General features: G+C 33.9%; 1 protein-coding gene across 1 annotated transcript in view; it reads left to right on the top strand.

The window, feature by feature from the left end:
- Positions 1 to 8665: 8665 nt before the first annotated feature.
- Positions 8666 to 21722, top strand: part of LOC106091078 (uncharacterized) — a 37831-nt gene continuing 24774 nt past the window's right edge. Inside the window, exon 1 of the mRNA XM_013257495.2 lies at positions 8666 to 9512. The gene's annotated coding sequence lies outside the window, so the exon portion shown is untranslated. The remainder of the gene's footprint in view (positions 9513 to 21722) is intronic.

Below are 21722 nucleotides of genomic sequence, written 5' to 3'. Positions count from 1 at the left end.
TTTTGATATAGCTGCCATATAAACCGATCTTGGGTCTTGACTATTTGAGCTTCTAGAGGGCGTAATTCTTATGTGATTTGGCTGAAAGTGTTCTCGTATGACTCTCAATAACTGTGCTAAGTATGGTCTAAATCAGTCCATATCCTGATATAGCCGCCATATAAACCGATCTCACGATTAGACTTCTTGAGCCTCTAAAGGGCGCAATTCCTATCCGATTTGGCTGAAATTTTGCATGAAGTGTTTTTTTTTTACTTCCAACAATTGTATCAATTTTTGTCCACATCAGTCCATATCCTGAAATAGCCCCCATATAAACCGATCTCGATAAACCTCTAGAGAGCGCAATTCTTATCCAATATGGTTGAAATTTTGCATATGTCGTTTAAATATGACTTCCAACAATTGATTTAAGTATGGTCTAAATCAGTCCATATCCTGATATAGCCGCCATATAAACCGATCTCACGATTAGACTTCTTGAGCCTCTAGAGGGCGCAATTCTCACCAGATTTGGCTGAAATTTTGCGTGATGTGTTTCGTTATGACTTCCAACAAATGTGCTAGGTATGATTCAAATCGGTTCATATCCTGATAAAGCTGCTATATAAACCGATCTTGGATCTTGAATTTTAAATTTTAAAGCTTCTAGAGGGCGCAATTCTAATCCAATATGGTTGAAATTTTGCATATGTCGTTTTGGTATGACTTTCAACAATTGTTCCAAGTATGGTCTAAATCGGTATATAACCTGATATAGCTGCCATATAAACCGATCTCCCAGTTTGACTTTTTGAACCTCTAGAGGGCGCAATTATTACTCGATTTGTCTGAAATTTTGGAGGTGGTGTTTTTCTATGACTGGCGTTTTTCTACTTGAAAAAGTCATTCAAAGAACTTGACGCGATGCGATCCATGGTGGAGGGTATATAAGATTCGGCCCGGCCAAACTTAGCACGCTTTTACTTGTTTTAGTGTAACTTTTTTCATTTCGTTTTTGACATTTTTACAAAATGCTCATAAGCAATCAAAGCTTTATATTAGACGCTAATTCTTTAATGATTTTATGGACAATTTACTCGCTATTTACTCAACATTTGTGCGATTAAATCATTTTAGTTAAGTGATCTATTTAAAGCGTTTAGTTACTTTTTTGTAAAACTAATGAAATTTATTTAAATTTAAATTCCCCTCTAAACTTTTATAGCATTTCTTGTGTCTACACTGATATTTAAATAGTAGCATTGTTTTTTTTTGAACAAGATGTCAACAACCCATAGGCAATTAAGATAATTCTAATGCACGCCTTAAGTACATGTTAGAGAATAGGAATAGGATGACTTAAAGTTTTATTTTGGCACGTGTACATTTGCAGTTTTACTACATTCGCCAGAGGCTTACTTCACTCATTTCGTGTTAGGAGTTATAAAACATTTGTGCAACTTGTTATAGTTTTGTAATACTTAAACAAATATTATTTTTTTTTTACAATCATTGGTTTGGTAGTTATTATCATTATCTTATTTTGAAGTTCTGCGTAGTTCTGTAACTGCGCATCAAAGTATTTTTAAATCTTGGTAAACAATATTTTAATAAGAATTTAAGAGCAATCGTTATTCTCATCCCTAGACCTTACAAAATGGAAATCTTATTAAGACACTCATAAAATGGCCCATGAATTGCAATATGGAAGAATATAGATATACCTAAATAAACATTTTTGTTTAAAATCAATCGATAACAACACAAAGCCTTTAAAAAAAATCTAAACTTTTATAATAAAAAAGTTTTTTAACACACTAAAACAAACATTTTTACAATAAGCATTTTTTTAACACCTTAAACATTATTTTCTATTTCGATAGCATAAATTTTTCGTTATATGAGGGAATTTATCGATAACTAAATATAAATGGCAGTGATCATAGGAAAATTTCATACAATTTTCCTAATAAAATTTATCGATTACAACAAATCGAAACTATAACCAAAACCTAGGTTTCTAAATTTCCATTTCGATAACATACCTTTCTTCACAATTAGAACAAATGTATTTATAACATGAATATAATTACCATGAGTATAAAAATGATATAAAAAATAAATATAGTTTTGAAAATAAATGTTATCGATAACAACACAGAGCCTTTTCAAAATACGAAACTTTCAAGAAAATATTTTTTGGTTTTTGTTTTCGATAACATACTTTATTCCAAGCCGGATCAAATGTATGAATAATAAAAGTTATCGATAACAAGAGTGATCGATAATAAAAGTTATCGCTAATTATCGATAACTTTTGTTATCGATAAGTTAATAGCAATATTAAAAATTAACATAAAAAAAAACAATTTTTTTAAATAACAACTTTAGTTCTCTGAAAATATTTATAGATAACAGAAACATTGATGGTAATAAAAGTAATTAGAGCACTAATCTCCTATTAAAACTATACTCTTTTTTACAAAGATTGTATTTGTCGTCATTTTCCTTTATTCCTAATTACACAACATTATCGACCAAAATTTATCGATAACAAGTTATTTATGGCCATATTCAACAATAATACCAGTTTATTAAAGGTTTTTCCCTTAGTCTAACAATATTTATCGATAATGAAACATTTGAGCATATTAAAATACCAAGTTTTTTCTAAAGCTCTATTATAAGAGAATTGCATTACTATTATTTTCTTTCTTTCGGACACATAATGTTTTATAACCAAAAAGAAAACGTATCGATAACAATGAAATTAAACCCAATGAGCATATATAATATAATAAATCTTATATTGAGTTTACATGGCACATCTGATGTACATTCATTGTAATAGTATTGGTGAAAACAAAGGTGTATTCGTCACATGTACACATAGCCATCTGTCATGGCTGAAAAATCAAAATCATTTGATTTTTTTCGATTATTAACGTCTATCGATTACCGTTTACAAAGAAATGTGTAGTCATTATTTGACAGATATTGAAAAACACGTTCTGTGACAAATAAGGTTAAGAAATGAGAAGTTAAGTATGAAAAATTAAATAAAATCAATGAAAAGAAAAGAAAAAATCGATATACCGTTTTAGGCAAAAGCTGTAATCAACACGTACACACTATGAGTACGATCTGTTCAAATTAAAATGCATCATTTTCATCAGAGCATGTTTATTACAATTACCTTTTTTCGATAAATTATCATTTTCGACAAAAAATTTTCATATTATTCCAAAATATTGAAATTCAGCGTATTTTTTAAAACCCGACTTTTATTTTTTTTATCGAAATATCGTAGCATTATCGATAGCCAGAATCTTTACAGTAAGGTTACTATTTTGAATGGGGAGTTCCTTTCAGAAATGTATTGCTTTGCACAAAAATTGTATTTCTTTTTTCGATAATATGGAGTTATCGAAAATACGGAATTTATCGATTACGAGTTATTAATACCATTATTTTAAATTGCGAGGCTAAATCTTTATAGTACTGTTTTAAATGTGTAGTTCTTCAGAAATGTATTTCTTTGCACAAAAGCTATGTTTCTTTTTTCGATAATATGGAGTTATCGAAAATACGAGATTTATCGATTACGTATTATTAATATCATTATTGCAAATTTTGAGGTTTTGACTTAAACAATGGTCTACTACTATTTTCTATTTAGATAGCATAACATTTCCTTTGACTTTGACTGGAACAATTGTTTTCTACGAAAACTACTTTCTGTTTCGATAACATAATATTTCCATTATCTAACAATGTTTCACTGAACGCTCCATATATAAATCAATTTTAAGAAATGTGTATCGCAAAAGATGGTATCAACAGGCACCCAGCACATATTAACTTTAAAAAATATTCGATAACTGCTTATATAACGTTCAGTAAAACATAAAAAAATCGTAAAACATTGTTATCGATCAGACAAAAAAAAAATTATTCAAGTCTCTATATTAAAACAAAACTTGTTTCATAATCAGTATTGAGGTAATTTATGTGCCGGATAGCTAGTTTGATACTCTATATAGCTACCCATCGGATGAAAGATTAATAAACGATGACTTTCGATAAACCGTATATAGCAAAATAAAAAGACCTCATATTGGGTTAAATTCGAGTTATCGCTTGTTATCTACAGGATCAAAATGTTTAATTTCTATTTAAAGTTCCATATATATACAGCCCTTCATTAGGCTTGATGTAACTATGCAGTTCATTGTAGTTCTAGGTCACCCTCGATAACATGAAAAATCAGCCCGATAAGGAATTTTTGCATTTAGAATATCCATAATTTTTGTACAAGAAAATTGATGCCATAATTTAAGATTAGTGTGACCAAATATAATATATATTACCATACTTTCGATTACATGCCAAATAATCGAAATAGACTTGTCCAGTTTAAATCACACTGCCGTAGATAAGCTTGTATAAGCGTTCGGTTCAACCTGCTTAAATTGATTGGCTATATCAATTTCTAATAAATCTCTGATTTAATTTCTTCTTTTTTGCCACCACCACCACTTGAGTGTTGCCTGCGATATCTTATCGCGCAGCACAAATGCTACGCGTTTTATATTTTTCAATTAATACTTATAATGCTGTATTAACTCTCGTGATTTCTTTAGACCATAAATACTATACATATGTACGTACGTAGATACAATACTTATTATATTAATATTTATGAATAATGCATACATACATATCTAGATGCATATGATAATGTCAATAATAGTAATTCTACTTTGTTTTTGTTATGGAAACAAAAACCAAAAAAAAAAAAATTGCTACAAGTTTTTATGGCTATTTATGGAGACAGTATTAACAATAACAAATACTCGTATGTTATATGCTAAATATGGCAAAAATTATCTAACAGAATTTCTGAAGTGCAAACACATCGTTCGAGCTTAAGGGGCATAATTATGGTGATAGAAAAGAATGTCTGAAGTAATTAAGTGATAGGTAAAAGTCTGATTGAAGTGAAATTTCGTTAAATGCAATTTGAATTACGAATTATATCAATGTGATGAGTATTTACACTAAGTAACTTGATTTCAACATTTTATATTTAGTTTTATTTCCTTTGTTATAGAAGCTAGCAAAGTTTCAAATATCGATATTGAAAACTTATCGAAATTATTATGAATTTGCAGTGTATACCGTATAGATTTACAATGTTAAGTTGTAATGGATAGTTGTCGATAACAAGGGATGAAAGCCGATAGAGGCTGTTATTAATGTTATATAGTGAAACTCACATGCTGTTGGTTGTTATCGCAAGTTATCGATAACAACTATCATGGATGTCATGAGAAGCAAACTAGAACAACAGTAATGTTATGAGATATTCTTCTAGTTTTAAAAAAGAGTTATCGAGGGTTTTCGCGTGTCATCGACAGTTATCGAAATACCAATGCATTGTATAATTATCTAGATTTTTATAATTACTGTTTTATTTTAGTAGCACATGGTACATGCATATCGATATCATGGGATGAAAGCCGATAGAGGGCGTTTTTAATGCTATATAGTGAAAATCACATGCTATTGGCTGTTATCGCAAGATATCGATAGAACAACATTGATGGCATGAAATACTATTTACAATAACATTGATGTCATGAGAGACAAACTAGAACAACAGTGATGTCATGAGATATTCGTCTGGCTTTAAAAAGGAATTATCGAGGGTTTTCGAGTGTCATCAACAGTTATCGAAATACCAATGCATAGTATTATTATCTAGAACTATAATTACTGTTTTATTTTAGTAGTACATAGTAAATGCATATCGATACCATGGGATGAAAGCGATAACGGGTGTTTTTAATGCTATATAGTGAAAATCACATGCTGAGCTGCTAGGCTGTTATCGCAAGATATCGATAACAACTATATAGAACAACATTGATGTTATGAGATATACGTCTAATTTTAAAAAGAAGTTATCGAGGGTTATAGTTATCGAAATACCAATGTGTTGTATAATATGCACGATCATAAGCCCTATATAGCTCAATTCTTCAAATGGTGGGTGTTATCGATTGCTATCGAAATATCCCCCTTCTGATATCGAAAAATTATATATGTTTTTGCTTCCCTACAAACCAACCTACACAATATTCGAAAATTTCGAGAAAATCGGTTCTGCCGTTTTTCAGTCTCTACGGAACAAAAAAACCGAGTCCCATATATCCGTGATTGGCTAATGTGCCCATTTTGGGCGTTTTTGTGGGGATGGGGTGACCCCCTATACTTCGACATGCAAAACGAATGTTATTGAAACTACCGATGTTATCGATAACAAAAATAATGTAATCATTGAAATCACTGATTTTTCCTGTTGTCGACTGTTATCGACAATTTGTCAGCTGTTATCGATATATTATCTTTGCAACAAGCAAAATTTTAATGTTGGCGTCGATAACAAACATTTCTCATAAACAATAATATTTTATTTCCTGTTAACGGGTGTTACCGATATGTTGTCGGCTGTTATCGATATGTTATGTTTGCAAGCAAACGAAATATGACTGTAACCATACTGGCTATCGATAACCAACTTTTCTGAATATTAAAACACTAATATTTTATTTCCCTTTGTTCGAATGTTGTCGATATGTTCCAGCACTAGCAGGTTTAATTGATACTTTGGCAGCGGTTATCGATATGATGTCAGCTATTATCGTTTTGTAATATTTACAAGCAAACCGAATTTTATTATAACCATTGTTGCTCTCTTTAGTAAACATTGCTAATAATTAAAAAAAAATTATATTTAATTTGCTATTTTCGGATGTTACCACTATGTTGTCAGTAGTTCCTTTTGTTCTAGGATGTTATCGATATGTTATCAGCCGTCTTCGGTATGTTATCGACCATTATCTACATTATATGTTTAAGATTGTTGTCGGTACTACTTTCGTTTTTCAAGTCTTTTCGACAAACTCTACAATTATCGATCAGTTTTTATTATCGATAACAATCATATTCGATAACTTTTTATTTCAAGCTAAATTATGTTTTTTAGTTTGTTAAGGTTTTATTTAAAAATTTAGTTTTTAAGTTATTTCGACATTTTCAATCAATTAAGCAGACTTTACAACTTCTTTTTTACATATAACCAAAACGAATGTATTTGTAACCATTGTTGCTGTCGATAACAAACATTTTTTAACATGTAAACACTGATGCATTATGTCCTATTGTTATCGAATGTTATGGACAAGTTTTTAGTTGTTATCGATATGTTATCAGCTGTTTTCGCTACGTAACCGTCGTTTAATACATATATATTAAAGACTATTATCGCTTTATTATTTCCTCTTATCAATGTGTTATCGATGTCACAACATGCGTAAAATAAAGCAAAACCTGAGACAGTCCAGGATGTCGTGAAAAAAACACTTACATTGACTACATTCGTTATCAGTTCTCTTCGATCCTTTTTGATAAGATTAATAACTTCGATACATTATTATTATCTATAAAAAATTTTAAACCTTATTTTACATGTCCTGATTTTTGAATAAAAAAATATTTTACAAATTATTTCGGCAACTCTAATTAGGTTAGGTAAGATTGAAAAGAGGGTGCGAGTGGACGCGCCCGGTAGCTCTCAGCTGAGCTTCTCCTGACAACTACATATGACCACCACACAGTTGGGAACTCAAAGTTCCAGCCTGTAGGTTTTTCTTGTTATCCCATGCGGGGAATTTTAAAAGTCTAGATTATTTACTTAAAAATATTTTTCGAGTTATTTCGTTTACTTTGCAAACATACCATAGTAATCAATGTTGCTATCGATAAGAAAAATTTTACATTATAAACACTGATATTTTATTTCCTGTTATCGATATGCTGTCTTGGATATGTTATCAGCTGTTATCAATTTGTTAAAGATTTTTATCGCTATGCTCTTGGCTCTTATAAACGTTTTATCGATGTCACATCATGCGTAAAATAAAGTAAAATTTGAACCAGTTCTGAATGGGTGGATGGGTAAAAAAAACGCTTCCATTGATGACGTTCGTTTTCAGTTTTTTTCGACTCTTTTCGATATTATAATTAGAATTTTCTTAAGATAAGTGTTATCGATAACAAAACTTTTAAATGTAATTTTACAAACATATAAAACGTTGATATTTTATTACCTGTTATCGATATTACCGATGTTTCCGATAAGTTTTCGGCTGTTAGCTTTATGCTAAAGGCTGTTATCAAACCTTTACATATGTCCTGTATACTTCACTTTTATCCGCTACTGTGCACTAAGTGGTTACATTGCCTGTATGTTTGTATGTGAGAATGGTTTGGTTTACCGCACCGATGACATTTGCTTGAGATATTCTTACGAACACAAAACCACAACAAAAAAAGTGTGCTCTAGCCACATTTTTTTACTCTCGTAGTAGGAATTCTCGAACATACGGACGGACAGAACACCATAATATTCTCACTCAATCGTTTGCTGGTTCGTTTGTTAGTTCGTAATCGCCTCACGGCGCACTATATTTACGAGATAATACTAAATACATGGGTTTTAATTTGGTTTTTGTTGATGTTGTTGTTTTTGTTTTTGTCTTGACTTTCGATAAGCATTTGTTCTGGCTGCTTTAAAGGCTTGAATATTTATTTGTAGAAATTAAAGCCGCCAGACAGTTAACAGCCATTCATTGATTCAGGTGTGCGCTGCTGCTCATATCACCTTCTCGTTTGCTTTGTGGGCTAGAACATTTTCCCTCGCTCAACTTCATGCTAGTCGTAATCGTGATCGTGGTCGTAACTCGCTGTCGGCGTTTAAGCAGCGGGAAGAATATTTCGACGAAAAAAAGAATATTTTGACAACGGAATAAGTTTTAAGTGAAAAAGTCGAAAAAAAATACAAACATCACACATTTTGATGTGGGAATGAATATTTCCGTCAAAATTAAAAGCAAGAAGAAAAAAGTTCACACCAATTTAAGCAAAAGAAACGTAATGAAGTGTTAATTGAAAGCAATTCGAACCGCACAAGAGACCGGGAGGTTCTGGTTTAGTTATTTTGCAAACATAAGCGGGAATCGTTTAGCCAGTCAGCCAGGCGGTTAGCTACTCAGCGGCTACTTTAACATCAAGTTCAAGTTTTAAGTGACAAGACTGCAAAATTTCCTTAGCCACGAATAAAATTGAATTAAAATAAAAATTCCAGCAAATATTTATTTAACACATTTTGTGTAAATAAAAAAGTGTCATGGGAAAATTTTCTTAGAAAAAAGAAAAATAAAAAATAAATAACAAAAAAATTTATGTAAATTTCTTAAACAAAGATATGCTTTGATAATTGACATCAATAGTGATATATTGAAGAAAAACAAAAAAAAAAAAATCCAAATATCGATACATTGTGGCCTATAGCAAAGCAAAGAAAAGAAATTTAAAAAAATCATAGTGACATGTTTAGAAAACTGCCGAGGACAATAAAGCATTAGCAGCTGCAACATTTTACAAAACACCAAATACTGCAAATGGTAATTAAATGTTTTTTTTTCTTTAAATTGTAAAAATTAATTCTAATTAGACTTTAAGTAATGATAAAAAAGAAATTTCAAAAAGAACATTTTCGTGGATTTTATTTTCTACTAGCCGAACCGGGCCCGCTCCGGATGGGGTGGGGACACTTCACCCTGAATGTGAATATCGAACTCGTGCCATAGTAGCATATGTTCGCCTTCGACGCTGAATTGTCGAGATTGGTCTATATATCCATTTGGCGGGTTTTGGGCTACCCCCGAGGCACCAGACTACAATGATGGAAACCATGTTTTGTTTTTGGTGACGGTAGGCTACGCTGGGTTAGGTTGAAAAGAGGGTGCAGATATTAGTCTGCCCCATGCCACTATAGACATACACCTAAGTCAGTAATCGGCTTGTTGTGCACTCTAAAAACTAAAAAGTAACCTCGAAAAAAAAAAATTAATTTTTGGGAAATGCTCCAACGTCTCATCATTTTCCTCACATGCCCTACACATGCTATTACTTGCCGCACCGATTTTGCATAAGTGGGCGCGTAGTCTTATGTGTCCCGTTAGTCCTTACAAGCCTCAATTTTTGTAAGGGCTCAATTTTGCATTCCAACAACTGTACCAAGTACGGTCCAAATCGGTCAACAACCTGATATAGCTCCCATATAAACCGATCTCTCGATTTGTCTTCTTGAGCCCCTGGAAGCCGTAATTTTTGTCCGATTTGGCTGAAATTTTGAATTTTCGATTACATTAATTTTTCAACAAAATTTAATGATGTTTTTTACTCATTAAGCATTTTATCTAAAAATTATGTCTGAATTTCTTTGGATAATTTCCGGTAAATAGTTATAATTTCATAAATGACTTGTATATACCTTCTTAGGCTAATTTGATTGCAATTAATTTTGATATCGGTAAAATTGTCTGCATAATCCGCATTTTATTTACGTATTGCACAGTGCAATTAAGTGTTATCGCATAATACCAAAAACTACCCCATACAACTATGCCCTGGAGAACTATCCAATACATCATACTTGCACTGTATGAAGCGAAAAAACGTACTGCCATAATCGATTTTTTCGATTATTTTCGATAACTATAAAACTTTGAATAAAATTTGTTAGGTTTTGATTATTTTTCTCATTTAGTATAATAATTTTAAAATGCTTGCTAATTAAGTTTGGTTCCATATATTTTGTTATCGATAGCAAATATATCTACATTGTAAAAGTCCATTCGAAAATTTTCGATAACTTGAAAAATTTCAACAAAATTTTATAATTTTCAGATTTTCATATAATTTTCGATAATTATCAAATTATTAATAAATATGTTAAGTATTAAATTCTCCCACATACTATTTTAAAGTACGTTTACATTGGCCACTAAGTCTGGATATATGGTCTTTTTGAGATTTAAGTGCTAAATCCTTTGTTATTTTCCAAGTTTTACCATAAACCCCATTTTTGGAAGATTTATTTTCAAATCCCAAATAAAACCGATTTCATGGCTGAATAATCGATACAAATACCAAAATATATAATTTTTTAAAAGAATTATGTATGGTTGTGAATGCACATGTGCAAACATGTGCATGTACGGTTGTGTATGTCACTTAAATCCCCAAAAACTCGGTGTAATAGGATAGGATTTGTTTTTGGATTTAGCTAAATCCAGACTTACAATCACTTATAAAAACTGTCCATTAGAGTTCGAGTGCAATTATTTTGTTATCGATTGCAAAAATGACTACATTGTAAAAAGCCATTCCATAATTTTTGATAACTTCAAATTTTTCAATAAAATTTTATGATTTTTTCTTTTTAAATTTATCATTTAGTGACTTAGCAAAAAAAATATAAACGAATTAATTTATTTTTTATTATAACTTGCAACTATATAGTTATCGATAACAAAAATGTCTACGTTGTAAGAGACAATTCGATAATTTTCGATAACTTAAAAAAATTTTTTCATTAAAATTGTACTATTTTTTCATTAATTTATCAAAAAAAAAAATATGTAGGATTTAAGTTATTTCGATTATTTTCGATAATTTTATAAATAACATGTATTTATATGCCATCTGCCGAATTAAGGTCTTTGGCACGAAAAAGCCATACTTATCCAGTTTTACTGAAATTTGAGACAGTGAGTTGTGTTAGGCCTTTCGACATCCTTCTTCAATTTGGTCCAGATGGGTCCAGATTTGGATTCGCTGAAATTTGGGGTGGTAAGTTGTATTACGCCCATCGACACCCTTCTTCAATTTGGTCCAGATCGGTTTAGATTTGGATATAGCTGCCATATGGACCGATCTGCCGATTTAAGGTTTTGGCCCCATAAAAAGCACATTTATTATCCGATTTCACTGAAATTTGAGAAAGTGAGTTGTGTTAGGCCCTCTGGCATTTTTTTCAATTTGGCCCAGGTCGGTAAAGATTTGGATTTAGCAGCCATATAGACCGATCTCAGGATTTAAGGTCTTAGGCCTATTAAAGCCGCATTTATTATCCGATTTTTCTGAAATTTGGGAAAGTGAGTTGTGTTAGGCCCTTTGGCTTTTTTTTTTTCAATTTGGCGCAGATCGGTCCACATTTGGATATAGCTGCCATATAGAACTATCTGCCAATTTAAGGTCCTAGGCCTATAAAAATCACATTTATTGTCCGATTTTGCTTAAATTTGGGAAAGTGAGTTGTGTTAGGCCCTTCGACATCCTTCTTCAATTTGGCCCAGATGGGTCCAGATTTGAATATAGCTGCCATATTGGCCCATCTGCCGATTTAGGGTCTTCGCTCCATAAAAGAAGCATTTATTGTCCGATTTCGCTGAAATTTGGGGCAGTGAGTTGTATTACGACCTTCGACACCCTTCTTCAATTTGGTCCAAATCGGTCCACATTTGGATATAGCTGCCATATAGACCAATCTGCCGATTTAAGGTCCTAGGCCCATAAAAGCCACATTTATTGTCCGATTTTGCTGAAAATTTGGGAAAGTGAGTTGTGTAAGGTCACTCGACATGCTTTTTGAATTTGGCCCAGATCGGTTAAGATTTGGATATAGCTACCATATAGACCAATCTGCCAATTTAATCGGCCCATTAAAGCCACATTTATTATCCAATTTTTCTGAATTTTGAGACAGTAAGTTGTGTTTGCCTCTTCGACATATTTTTCAATTTGGCTTAGATCGGTCAAGATTTGGACGTAGCTGCCATATAGACCGATCTCTGGATTTGGGGTCTTAGGCCCAATAAAGCCGCATTTATTATCCAATTTCGCTGAAATTTGACAAAGTGACTTATGTTAGGTTTTTCGACATCCGTTTCCTATACGGTTTTGATCGGCCTATATTTAGATATATCTACACAAAACACGAATATTGAAATAAATTTTACCAGTGGCTTGTATTTGTTAGACCATTTAATGTCCGTGCGGAATTTGGTCCAAATCGGACCATATTTCGTTATAGCTGCTATGGATGCATAAATAATGCATTGTTTGCCGGATTATGACGAACTGTGGTTTACATATATGCCCGAGGTGGTGGGTATGGTGGTGGTGCCTTTTGCTTGTTTCTGTTTGATTGAAATTTTTAAGCGTGCTCGTGGAGTTAAAAATAGAAATTTAAATAAAAATATTTTTCAAATTCTTATTTACATGGAAGAAAAAAAGAATATTAATGGGCTAAACATTTAATGGCCACATATATCATATATATTAATGACTATATAAAATTTTAATTCGCCTCGTAGATTCCTATTACCCCTCTCTTGGCCCACATAGGCTTCGAAATATGCATATAAATTGCCCCCAGACATAGACAATCGAATAGGCATTTCCCATAAATCACTTCATTGTATCAAAGTTCTTATTGAATTTCTTTCTTCTAAATTCTAAGTGTCAATGGGAAGCAATTTATTTGATGCGTGGCATTTATTGTGCCTTCCTTTCTAGATGATTTATTCAAATATTAAATAATTAGAAACGTAACTAGTTATTTAAATGAACTTCGTTCGCAAACAAAAACAAATAAATAATAAAGAATCGATAATACTTTCCTTTGGCATGGGTCTCTTGGTTGGTGGAGTATTTTGTTTACTTTATCGGATCTGTCCCATGACACGTATGACACAAAAACACAATAGTTAATTAGGTGAACGCCAAATAAAGAAACGTGTCCATTATATGTGTTGATTAATAGGTCTGTGTTATTTGTGTTGTTGTTGTTGCCGTTGTTGTCGTTGTTTGTTTTAATAAAGTAAGCCGCCTAATTATACTAATTTTATGTATCATTGTATAATAATTAATGTCAATATTTGTTTATATGCAGAATGCAGATGATAAATATTGTAATTATTGCAATTATCTAGATCTAGAAGATTAAGATGAATACTAAGGTTAACCATTTCCTATATTCCTAGACTTACAAAGCTATCATTCTTATCTTTACAAAGAATTTGTATAATTCTATACTATTGTCTAGTTCGGTCTAAGTACCAATGTGTGAAGGAGAAAATGCTGAACATATTGAAAGTATGCAAAATACGGACGGATGGACGGACAAATAGACGTAGGGATCATGGATTTAATTCTCATCGAAGAGCAACAGTAATCCTATGAACTACAAAATGTCTAAGAGAGCCTGTAACGAACTGCTACTATTACCTACTCTAATCTTCTTCCTTCTAGACGGAATATTTCTTCAAACCATTTGTTTCTTAAAATGTTGCTACCACAACAGTGTTGTACATTAGTACGGGAAAGGATATACAAATTCAAATACTTAAAACAATTTTCATACAATCTGAAAAAATTCGTTATATGCCGAACTAATTCTTATCTGTGCAGTTGAAAATCCAAAATTAAAAAATTATTATAGAACCAGTAAGGAAGGGCAAAAGTCGGGCGGTGCCGACTATATACTACCCTACACCTACCATATAAGTACAATGCGGGAGCTATATTCAATTCTGAACCGATGTTGACGGACTTTGGCGGATGTTTTCGGATGGGCTATTAATCCGTATCAAATTTTGAGCAAATATCTTCAAACTGTAATAACTACAGTTGACAAATGACAACATTATTGCTAATTACCCAAAATCCGACGATTATATATAGGGGAGCTATATCTAAATCTGAACCGATTTCGAGCAAACTTCTCAGATAATGTGGTAGTCGTCGGGGAAAGATTGCTCAAAAAATGCACTTGCAGTGGCTCTTGGAGTGGAAATCGGGCGATATACATATATGACAGCTATATTTAAATCTGAGCCGATTTGTATAAAATTCACCAGTAATGTCGAGAGTCGTAAGAAAATCCTTCCTGCCAAATTTCGAGATAATCGGTTAACAAATGACCATTTATTGCAATATTTCTCAAAAAGGACGAACATATATATGGGAGCTATATCTAAATCTGAACCGATTTCGACCAAATTTTGTAGATATTCCGGTGGTCATTGAGGAAATCGTTGTACAGAATTTTGGGAAGATTAGTCAATAAATGCCTTTGCAGTGGCTCTGGGAATGAAAATCGGGCGATATATATATATGAGAACTATATATAAATCTGAACCGATTTCTATGAAATTCATCCGTAAAGTTGAGAGTTGTAAGAAAATCCTTCCTGCCAAATTTCGAGAGAATCCGTTAACAAATGACCATTTTATTGCAATATCACTGGAAATCGAACGAACATATGTATGGGAGCTATATCTAAATCTGAACCGATTTCGACCAAACTTTTAAGATATTGCTGTAGTTGTCGAGGAAAACGTTGTACAAAATTTTGGGAAGATTGGTCAATAAATGCGCTTGCAGTGGCTCTGGGAATGAAAATCGGGCGGTATATATATATGAAAGCTATAGGGAGCTATAGGGAGGGAGGGAGCTATAGCTAAATCTGAACCGATTTCGACTAAATTTTGTCGATATTGCGGTGGTCAGTGAGGAAAGCGTTGTACAGAATTTTGGGAAGATTGGTCAATAAATGCCCTTGCAGTGGCTCTAGGAGTGAAAATCGGGCGATATATATATGAGAGCTATATATAAATCTGAACCGATTTTTATGAAATTCACCGGTAATGTTGAGAGTTATAAGGAAATCCTTCCTGCCAAATTTCGAGAGAATCGTTTAACAAATGACCATTTTATTTCAATATTACTGGAAATCGGACGAACATATATATGGGAGCTATATCTAAATCTGAACTGATTTAGACTAAATTTTGTAGATATTGCGGTGGTCATTGAGGAAAGCGTTGTACAGAATTTTGGGAAGATTGGTCAATAAATGCGCTTGCAGTGGCTCTGGGAATGAAAATCGGGCGATATATATATATATGAGAGCTATATATAAATGTGACAGGATTTCTATGAAATTCACCGGTAATGTTGAGAGTTGTAAGAAAATCCTTCCTGCCAAATTTCGAGAGAATCCGTTAACAAATGACCATTTTATTGCAATATTACTGGAAATCGAACGAACATATGTATGGGAGCTATATCTAAATCTGAACCGATATAGACTAAATTTTTTAGATAAAGCGGTGGTCGTCGAGGAAAGCGTTGTACAGAATTTTGGAAAGATTGGTCAATAAATGCCCTTGCAGTGGCTCTAGGAGTGAAAATCGGGCGATATTTATATATGAGATCTATATATAAATCTGAACCGATTTCTATGAAATTCAGCCGTAATGTTGAGAGTTATATGAAAATACTTCCTGCTAAATTTCGAGAGAATCGGCGAACAAATGAACATTTTATTGCATTATTACTGCAAATCGGACGAACATATATATGGGAGCTATATCTAAATCTGACCCCATTTTCGACCAAACTTTTAAGATATTGTTGTAGTTGTCAAGGAAAACGTTGTACAGAATTTTGGGAAGATTGGTCAATAAATGCGCTTGCAGTGGCTCTAGGAGTGAAAATCGGGCAATATATATATAAGAGAGCTATATATAAATCTGAACCGATTTCTATGAAATTCACCGATAATGTTGAGAGTTATAAGAAAATCCTTGCTGCCAAATTTCGAGATAATCGGTTAACAAATGACCGCTTTATTGTAATATTACTGCAAATCGGACGAACATATATATATGGGAGCTATATCCAAATCTGAACCGATTTTTTCCAATTTCAATAAGCTTCGTCTCCAGGCCGAATAACATACCTGTACCAAATTTTAAGACTATAGGATGAAAATTGCGACCTGTAGTTTGTACACAAATTAACATGGACAGACAGACAGACAGACAGACGGACAGACAGACGGACATAGCTTAATCGAATCAGAAAGTGATTGTGAGTCCATCGTTATACTTATGAATGGGTCTATCTCTCTCTTCCTTCTGTTATAATGTTATAATACCCTGTACCACAGTAGTATTGTAGGGTATAAAAATTTATGCAAAGAACACACACTGCAAGGAGGATGAAGCTGAAAAAAAACTTCACACATTCCAGCAAAATATTTATACAAACATTTTACTCTGAAAAATGATTGCTAAAAACCCCCTCAAAATCGTTTGTTTAAATAAATTTTACATTGTGCACACATTTAAAAATGCCATAAACATTTAAGTATTTTTGCCATAACAAAAAGAAATGCCATAGACAGGTTTCTTCTCTGAAGCAATTCGTTTTAAAGATTAAAATGAAAAATGTAAACAAAGCTTTTAGTTGATAGATTTCGATTCGCATGCGATATTCAATGTTTTATGTATAGAAGAGCTGTATGACAGATTGATAGAAATCGAGAGAATCAATAATTTTAGAATTTTGCAGAAGGAGATGAGATATGACTGTTGCTTAGGAGGTAAGACTTGTTAAGACTGTGTTTATTGAAGATGTGAAATTTCGCAGAAGAAGGTGAGATATGACTGTTGCTTAGGAGGTGAGTTATGTTAAGACAGTGTTTGTTGAAAATTAGTACTAGAAAGATGTGAAATGTAAACAAGTAAAAACTGGCTAAGTTCGGCCGTGTCGATTTTTGGATATCCACCACCATGGCTTCTACAAAAAACTCTACAAATTAACTTAGGTGAAGTGCAAATTTCTGGGAAATCGAACCAAAAAACTAATCGGGAAAAAAACTAAACTACTAGCCGAACCGGCCCGCTCCGCTGCGCCTTCTTCAACTCTCTAATATCTTTTTAAGGTGGGGAGGGACACTTTGCCTTGAATGCGGATATCGAACTTGCGCCATTGTAGCCTATGAAGCTAAACGCGTTCGAATCGCGTTCGCGTTGGTTAGACCCTCTTAATGTTGGCGACATTTGCGAGGTACATTGCCATGCATGGTCGTTTAAAAAATTTTCCCCAACAAGGCGTCGCACTGCGGGACGCCGTTCGGACTCGGCTATAAAAAAGGTCCCTTATCATTGAGTTTAAACTTGAATCGGGAAGCACTCGTTGATGTGTGAGAAGTTTGCCCCTTCTCGGATCCTGGTGTTTTTAGAAATTAGGGTAATGAGAAGTGCTTTTTAGGGGAGGGATGGAACCTCAGACATTTCGACTCAATATGGATATCAAATTCGTGCTGCACTTCCAAATCCCTTTAATTTGAGCCCCATATTGCCATAGCCGGTAAATATGAACCGTTTGGAGAGTGTTTTGGGCCTGGGGCGGCCACCGACACTGAAAATAGATATCAACGGAAATGAAGTTCAGTTTAGGGGGTGCTTTAGGGCGTACCCCAAAACACTTGACTCCAAAATTGGATATAAAATTCGTAATCTACTCCCAAATACCTTTCATTTGAGTTCCATATAGCCATGGTCGGCAAATATGCCCATTTGGGGGTATTTGGGGGTGGGCGACCTCCCATTACTTGGGCCTAATGTTTTATGCCATATATGTAATCTACTGTCTAATTCTTTTCATTTGACTCCCATATTGACTTGAACTTCGAATATATCTGTTTAGAGGAGTTTTGGGGTTGGGGGGAGGCCCGCTGGGTACTTGGAGCCAAATTTTAATACTATATTCGTTTTCTGGTCTCCAATACCTTTCTTTGGGTGGCGTTTTTGGGGGTAAGGGGGAGGGTCCGCCTCCACCTGATATCTAAAAATTATTATATAGTCTATGTTTCCTTCCAGGCAAACGTGCACAAGGGGGAGGGTCCGCCTCCACCTGATATCTAAAAATTATTACATAGTCTATGTTTCCTTCCAGGCAAACGTGCACAATCTATGAACGTTATAAGAAAATCGGTTCAGCCAAGTATCATATAGGGATTCATTTGAATCCCTAATGGCGTTTTTGAGCGTGACCCCCCTATATTTCGATCTGATTTTGTATGCCAGATTCGAAATCCACTCCCGAATACCTTTCATTTCGTTTAATATGTCTGTGTGAGGGAAGTTTTGGGGTTGGGGCGGCCCGATGGGTACTTAGACTAAAATTTTAACACCATATTCGTGTTCTACTCTGCAATACCTTTCATTTGATACCTCTATAGTCCCAATCGGTCCACTTTCGATTTTGGGTTGTGTTTTTGGCATAAGGGGGAGGGTCCGTCCGTATATAGCCTATGTTTCTTCCAGACCAATCAACACAATATGTGAAAATTTCGAGAAAATCGGTTCTGCCGTTTTTCAGTCTATACGGAACAAACAAACCAAGTCCCATATATCCGTGATTGGCTAATGTGCCCATTTTGGGCGTTTTTGTAGGGTTGGGGTGACGCCCTGTTCTTCGACATGAATTTGTATGCCAGATTCGTTGTCTACTCCCGCATGCTTTTCATTTGATACTCGTATTGTCCTTATCGGTTCACTTTTTATTTTGGGGTAATGGTGGAGGGTCCGCCCCCTTTCGTTATCAATAAATTATTAAGCCTATTCCTACATTCTGACCATATTCGTAATCTACTCCCAAATACCTTTCATTTGAGTCCCATATTGTCATGATTGTCAAATAAACCTATTTTAGTGGGTTTGGGGGCTGGGGCGGCTCCCAGGTACTTGGAACCAACTTTTATTATGATTCGAAATTCATACTCTGCTCCTTTTATTTTATTGTCCCGACCGTTTCACTTTTATTTTTTTGGGGTAAGGGGGAGGGTCCGCCCCGCTCCCGATATCAAAAAATAATATAGCCTATGTTTCCTTCCAGACCAACCTACACAATCTGCGAGGATTTCAAGGAAATCGGTTCAGCAGTTTTTGAGTCTAAATGGAACAAACAAACAAACACAAATTGAATTTTTTATATAAGATTGCTTTTCGATGCATGCTTAAGTTAACTGATATGGGACCTCCTTTTTATAAACGAGTGCCAACGGCGTGCCGCAGTGTCACAACTTTTTACATGGCTTCTATGCATGGCATAGTACCTCACAAATGTCGCCAGTATTAGGAGGAGATAATCACCGCTAAAAATATTTCCCTTGGTCTCGCAAGATCTCGTCATAGGCAGACATGCGAACCGATTTATGATGCGATATACAAACATTTTGTTCACTTTGAGGTGTTTGAGTTCGCCAACAATAGCCGGTTGTGATTTTCCAGCCAAAAGTAACGCAATTACACCATTACGCTTGAACTCCATAGTGAATAAATTTCTTTTTAAACAAATTCAGAAGCAAATCCCTTTGGTTGCTTGGAAACAATTTAATAAGCTATCAATAAAGCAAATATGCGGTAGCTGCCATTTTTAGTTTGACAGATACACCAGTGTGAACTTGGTAACACTGCATGCTAGTTAGACTCTATAAAAAAGTTTGAATTAAACAATACTCCCAATCGATTTATTTTCGTCAACTGCATAAAAATTAAAACATATTGCGCATTAAATGTTGTTCTTTACTGTCACATTTGATGTTTATATTTTAATAACCTATTGTGCTATGAGTTTTTGTTTAAAATCATGTGTGTTCTTACCCTTTTCCTTTGTGCCATTGTTTTTGGATTCGGTTGTCTTTTATCTGCACTGTTTAGCATCGCATTGATCAAAATAAAACACAACTGCCTTTTGTTTAATGAAAAATAAATAATTAAAAAAAATAATAATTCTAAGCAAAAAAACTTGTATAAATATGTTCATAGGGATTTCCTTTTGTGTGCAAATGTTGCCACATGTGCTCTTTTGCCAAATGAAAGAACACGACGTTAATTTAATATTTGCTTAAACAAAAGTTATATTTAAAACCAGTAAGGAAAGACAAAATTCGGTTAGTTGCAGACTTTATACATTTGTGAGGTCTCCTGCCCTGTTAAAACTTCTCTAGCAAGTGATGTCGTTATGCGGTGCGCCGTTCGGTCTCGTAGACCCCCTATCATTGAGAGGTTTTGGGGGAGAAGGTGGCCCTACAAACTGTTGATCCAAAAATTAAATGCCATATACGTACTACCCCACACCCCCTGTTTAAATTACAAAAATAATAGTAGTCGCTCATCGTCGTTTTAAACGAGGGATGACTTTGTAGAGTTAAAAAAACGTATATCAGCTGTTCGCTTTCACCAGCTGAACATTTACACACATTAAAATCTATGCATTGGCATATGGCAGCGCACATAATGTGTGTATTATGTGCGCTGCCAACGTTGTACGTAGTCGTTGCCAATCTCCTACATTTTGCACATCATAGTCTATAGCCAAAGCTTAAACAATTGACTGAATTCCCTGCTAACCAATACCAAGTTGGGACACTTACATCACCCACACCACCACATCACTCATCTTCACAACACTGTCACAGTAATAGTGGTCCTTTTTCAGCATGCTTTTTCTGTCGCACATTTACATAAAAGCTCTTATACTCTCACGCAACTAAAGCCTGTTAGACCAATAGATCGGCGAGAGCAAGAGAGAGTAAGAGAGTTAACATTAATGGCTTTGCTCTCAGACAAATAACGGACACCAAAATAAAAAGCCACAACAATTTACTGAGTATCTTCTTATGTTTCTTCAGCTTTTCCTTCATTAAAAACCCTAATTTTCAGAAAAGCCAGATCTCGGACATGGGTGGTGCGGTTAAGGCGAAATTTTGTGTGCTTTCTCCTAGAAGGTTAGGTTAGGTTTAAGTGGCAGTCTGCCATTACACTCACTTAGACGTTTTCGTCCATTGTGATACCACAGGAACAGAAGAAGGAATATGCCTTCTAGTTTCTACCGTTCAATTTAAGAGTGGTAAACGAAAGGTATTTAAGAGTGGAAAACGAATCCGATATTCAAATATGGAGTCAAGT

The sequence above is a fragment of the Stomoxys calcitrans genome, chromosome 2 (genome assembly GCF_963082655.1).
Source record: "Stomoxys calcitrans chromosome 2, idStoCalc2.1, whole genome shotgun sequence".
Taxonomy (NCBI): domain Eukaryota; kingdom Metazoa; phylum Arthropoda; class Insecta; order Diptera; family Muscidae; genus Stomoxys; species Stomoxys calcitrans.
This window is presented reverse-complemented; position numbering and strand designations above follow the sequence as displayed.